Here is a 6,371-nt window from a genome sequence, read left to right on the forward strand (position 1 = left end):
GAACTAGAGTTGTGAATGAGCCGAACTGAGGTGAGCTTGTTATATTTGAGCTCGGCTCGTTAAGGACTCGAGCTCAACTCGTGTTCATTAATTCGTTAAAAGATACGAGCTGAAATTTTTGTTTGAACTCATTTAGGAAATCTTTTGTTTGTGTTCAGTACGGTTCGGCTCGTTCAGGGATTTTTTTTTAAAAAAAAATTGAAACTCAATTAATAATAATTATATTGATAAATTTAACTGAAATAGAATTAAATATAATATTTATACAGATATATATTTATTAAATATAAAAATATTAATTTAAATTTTTAATAAATACATTGATTCCTGAACATAACGAGCCAAAATTTATGTTTGTATCGACTCGTTTAGCTAACAAACTCAAACAAAGCAAACCAAGCTAAGTTCGCAAATTATTTGTTTGTTTTATTACTCTAATTCAACCGGCTACACTAATTGCCTTAATCTGCTATATACTTCCTCCCACATAATTTCTGCATATTTTCTATTTTCGTCAGTCCAACTTAATTTGTCATTTTTTTTTTGAAAAATTAATTATACACTTTAATCATCTTTTAAATTTTAAAATTTAATTTTTTTAATTTTAATTAAACTATTTAGTTATTTTAATCCTAATCTATAATTATTTTTACTATATAATAATTATTTTTACCAATGCACTTCTTAATTATTTACTAATTATACTTTACCTAAATTCTCGTATCTATAATAATATGCTCATATTATCTGGGACGGAGGGAGTATATATCTACATGTCAAAGAATATTTACTTCATCACTGTTGTTCTGTCTGGAAGCACTAAACATTTTTTCACCCAAAACAAAACCATTTTGATCATTTGAGAATCAGCAAAGAAAATGGAAACAAAAAGTCCAGAAGCAGCAGCAGTGATATAGAAGGAAATGTACAGTGATGGCACCTCGCCTTTGTTGATCCCTTCTCCTCCACCATCTCGATCGCCATGGATTGAACTGCCAGCCGATGTGACGACCAATATCCTGCAGAGGCTGGATGCTGTAGAGATCCTGGAAAGTGCAGAGAGAGTGTGCACAACCTGGTGGAGAGTGTGCAGATAGTGTGCACATGATGTGCCGCGAAGCTGTTGATCGTAGCCAGGGGCAGCTCATCGACATAACCATTGAGGATTTTGGTACCAATAAGTTGATTTTATACATTTCAGAAAGGTACTGTTAGAACATATTCTAGTCTCAATTTTCTACCTTGCAATAACATAACTGATATGAACTTCCTTAAATTAAAGAGAGTGGAGAGTACTCAGGGAATGTTTTTGTCCATCCTAGTGTCACAGACTGAATCCGTAATGGGAGATGACCGAGAGAAGGAGCCAAAACCCGGAGGCTAGTTCAGAACCTTCTGAATAAAACTAGAACTTGTATGGAGTAGTTGGGGGTTGGTAGGTGGTAGGTGGAAGATGATAGGTGGGGATTGGTAGATGGTTGGTGGAAGATGGCAGGTGGGGTGGTAGTAGATGATGGTTGGGAGATGATCTTAACCATTGGATGGATTCGATCTTGCCCGTGCATGCCATAATGACCTTGTATAAATAGGTGGTAGTGCTCATTTGTAAATCATCAAGTTGAGAACAATAATATATACTTTCCCTCATTACTTTCTCTTTATACGATTCTTGAACGTTCTTGATCGTGTTCTTGAAGGTGTTCAGCAAGACTGTACTAACAACCTCTAAGTATTCGAAAGTTGCTAGGCCGCACTGAAGGTGTTTGAGGAACAACCAGGCGGTCTGTGACACTTGTAAGTTCAATCTTCTTCCTATTCACTGCAGTTTGCTCGTTTCTTGTTTTTTGTGCCATTGTGTTGCTTTGGTAGGGTTTCCATTGTTCTCAGAGTTTCATATGTGTTGTTGCTATGTCAAAACAGGTGCAGTATGTGTTTTTCAGTACCTGAAAATCCATCCAAAGCATTGTCATTGTTTGTATATGAACGCTAGATCAGATCCAACCAAAATATTTTTCTTCGATAAGAGATAATTAATTGTACCAATATCTCAAAAAATGTCCTAGCGCTTTCTTCCTTCATCTTTTCTTCTTTTAGCCATGAATTTGCTATGAAGATAGCGTCCCAATGTTATGAGAGGCAAAGAAAAATTATCAAAGCAAACTGGGATATGTTTCATTAGAAACAGGGCACAAGATGAGAGTTTATAATCATAGCTTGTATTTGCAGAATAGTTATCTGGAATAAAAAGAGACAAAAAGTTGACAAAGGTCGAACAGACAAAGTCCTCTTAAATAACAACAAATACATAATGTCGGCTTACATTTTGCTTGGCTGTCTATGTCACTTGAAGTTGTTACCTGACAAAGAAAGACGTTACACCGTAAGCATCATTTACGTCAAACACAGATTGGAGAAACGAAACAGAATCCCGAGTAGGGATAAATATACATTGTGATATTAATCAAAAATAATAATGCAAAATAGTCCGTAACTCCTTTATAGTTTTGAAAATCATATAAATTCCTTTTTACTTTAAAAATAGTATGGCGTTTATTTATACTTTAAAAAATATTGCATGAAATATTATTTTAAAAATTGCATAACATCCTTTATACTTTAAAAAATGTTAGATGAAATTACCACCGTGCAAAAAAATATAAATAGGAAATCATCAGCTCATCACATAATGAAGTTTTATGGCGGTGGGGTTCATGCAACATTTTTTAAAGTGTAAGAAGATGTCGTGCAATTTTTACAGTATAAGGAGATTTTAAAGTTTTGAAACCAAGCGAGAGTTACGAGCAATTTTATCAAATAATAAGAATAATAATAATAATAATAATAATTTAAAATTAGTACCTCACAAAAGACTTCATTCAGTTCTCCTTCATTTGAAGATTGCATCTTGTCCATGCTTTCATGTGAGGTGGAGGCTTCCAGGATGTCTGAATCCAGAGCTTCTCCAATCTTCTGTGGCCTCAATAAGCCCAAATTAGATGTGGGTGTTCTCAGAGGACCCTCGATAGCCCGGAAACCAGCATCCACATTTTGTTCATTAGCTGTGCATGCTGGAAATTGGAAGTTGTCGGGATTGGCAGGCAATTTGGCAGCAGAAGTCGCTGCTGCACAACTCTTGTCACAATGAAGTGATGCTAGATCAGCTTCCATGCCTGCACGTGACATGGTTATTACAAAAATGAGCAAGCAAATTTGGAAATTTGCAAACAAATTCAAATCAAAGAAGGTATTCACTGGATATCAATGGCTCCGTCAAAGATAGGAGTGCTTTGGCCAAGTTTAGAAGCCCTCCATGCCTGCAAAATAGTTTTTGGAACAGCCTTTCTCTCACGTTTCAAAGCACTTGGAACGTTTGCTATCCATTCTTTAAAGCAAGATTATTCTGTAGCATGTTCATCATACTTGTAAGAGCTTGATAAAGCAAGAAATACAGACATGTTTGTCAAATGTCTACAATACATCACTAAAAAGGATATAAAAGTTTGAAGAATCTAAAAGATACATTCACATACCTATTAGGAATAATAGTGTCCATATAAAAGTTCGGAGTTTTACCACATTCTTGTGCAGTAGGAGTGTCGAATAAATTTTCCGGCTTGCCCTGAATTTTAGCACATTCTTGGGCAGCAGGAGTCAGGATATCCGCAAGCTCAGGGATACTTGTATATGAAAAATAAAACCAGACGAAGATAAGGAGTGTATTTTCCAAACTTACAAACAAATGAAACAGATCACCATTACACAAAAGTACAAAAATCAAGAAATTTGACAAGCAAATTTCACTATGCTAGTTTGAATTAGAGTGCCAATGGACATCGGAAACACATCCATATTCTGGCAGTTCATAATGGTAAGCACCTCTTGCATGCTCAATTGAGCCTTTAGTTTCTCCACAGGTTTTTCTGTAATTCCACTCTGCGTAGAAGAAGGCTCGTTGCTGCCCTGATCCTTTTCAGCTGTATTATAAGGAGATATATATCAGTTCCTTCAAGTATCTCCGTACCTTTGGCCGACTCAATTCCAAGAGTTAATGGACTTGAGTCATCATCGAATTCAACTTCTTTGATCGGATCAGGGAAATCAAGTCCCTATGGCTTATGGTTTGTTTGCTGTTTTTCTGCTCCATCCAACAACATACAGTCTGAGCAATCTTCTAAAGAAATAACTTGGATTGGGTAGCTCCCCTAGGTGAGCCAAAGAAGAAACTGTGTTAACGGATGAGGCCAAGACCAATTATTTGTCCTTATAATGCCGCAAATATGCACTGCAACACAGGATCGGAGGCCTGAGATAACAAGGTCAGTGCAGAATTAAATTTCAGCGAAAGAATTTGTCGCTACTTACTTTCTGGGTAGTGTATTTGTTGTGTTCTCCTGCAGCTGAAAAATTCAATGCAAAACGGTTTATTAAATCAACCCTCTGCCAATCAATTTACATGTAAGAGATTCACATAACAAACAGGCAAATCTTCATAAATAGTGTTAGAAATTTTGGTAGAAAATAATGATATTGCCTTATATATCATCAAAATAAGACGTTTATATATAACCAATACAAAACAGACTTTCTAAAACCAAATTTAAATATAAAATTTACTAAATTTAAAACTGATATAATAGAAACCAACTTGAGTTCGATAAGAAAGTTGAATACAAATCCAAATAAAAAATAACAGTTGTTTGTCTGTCGTTGCCGCCCTCGATCTATGGTGTCAAAGTCAGAAACAATGATCTAAACTGAATTAGAGTCGAAAATGACATGACTTTCTACTAGAGTCGAAAATGACATGACTCTTAGCAAAAAACGACGGCAGTACTCTCCACAATGTCGGAAATAACGGGACTCTCGACTCTTGTTGCAATCAGAAACATAACTCTGAAGAAAGGTATCAGACAGATTGCCGAAAGATGCGCAAACATGACTTCAATCTCAACAAAAAGAGATGAGTAAGAACACGTGTATCGAATCTCAACAGATAGAACACATAATGTTTAAATGATTGTATTCCCTTACTGAGGTTTGGTCAACTACACGACAAAGAATGGAAATAACAATATTCCTTTACTGAGCTTTCGACAACTAAAAGACAAAGAATGATAATGCTCAATATTTCCTTACTGAGCTTTCGACAACTAAAGGACAAAGAAAGACAATAAAAATCAATGCATGCTTACTGAATTATCTATTAATGATCATTCCGCATGTATCAATCATTAAAATATCCGAAAAGCCGGACAGTCCATAAATGCAGCAGCAGGTGCACCGTTTCATCAAGATTTAACACAGAATCTGAACTAATTTTTCGATCATTATGCATATTAGTTACTCTAACAAATCAAGGACAGGAAAAACGAAAAAATTTATACAACCGTACCTCACATTTAGGGATGGAAATAGGTCAGGCCAAGCTTAGACTTTAGCTAAATAGGTCTGGCTTGTTTTAAAAATATTTGGCCTAAGCCAAACTTGAAAATTTTTTAAAAAAGCCTGAGCTTGACTTTTTTAAAAGTCTGACATGACCTACAAGTCTATTTAAAAACTACATAATATTTTTATTTTTATTTATTTATTTGTAAATTTAGTATTAGAAATAAAAAAAATAAAGTACATACAATTATTTAAGATATATATAAAAGTTAAAAAGTTCTATTTTTATAATAAATTAATAATTAAAATTATTTAATAAATATTATATTAGATAGAAAGTTATTTTTAATATATAATAATAAAAAATATTTTTATAAAATAATAATAATAATAAATAGGTCCGCCTGTTAATTAAAAAAAACTTTGATTTAAGCTAAATCTGTTCTACTTAAATAAAAAGTTTTTAAAATTTTTTTTGACCTGGCCTTTCTAGTAAATAGATCAGGCCACGCTAAGCCTTATATAGGTCAGCTCGGCCTATTTCCATCTCTACTCACACTCTTTCTTGCACCTTCGAAACATGATAGACTCTCATATTAGTCCAAGATGTTGTTATATAAATAGCATGACACAATAGAATATATGTATATAGATATATATACCTGCGCAATTTGATTGTTCGACCTCACATTTCCACTGCATGATAACAAATTCCAAAGAAAACCATGAAATAAACAGTACTTAAAATGCCCCACAAAAAACATCCAGATCGAAGCTGTTTGGCATGGTGATCGAGAATTTCTGCAAAGTTCTTAGGCTTGAGTCACTGTTATTTTCTTTCTTGAAAACCTCACATAGTTTGTTTAGGATGTCTGCACAGTCATTGTTCTGATACTCTCGCAATGCCGAGTAGAAGGCTAAGATTCTATGGGTCGATCAGCTTAGAAATAAATATGACTGTTTGAAACCGATCATGTTCAGCTTCT

Source organism: Andrographis paniculata, unplaced genomic scaffold (assembly GCF_009805555.1).
Source record: "Andrographis paniculata isolate CXL003 unplaced genomic scaffold, ASM980555v1 Contig53END, whole genome shotgun sequence".
Taxonomy (NCBI): Eukaryota; Viridiplantae; Streptophyta; class Magnoliopsida; order Lamiales; family Acanthaceae; genus Andrographis; species Andrographis paniculata.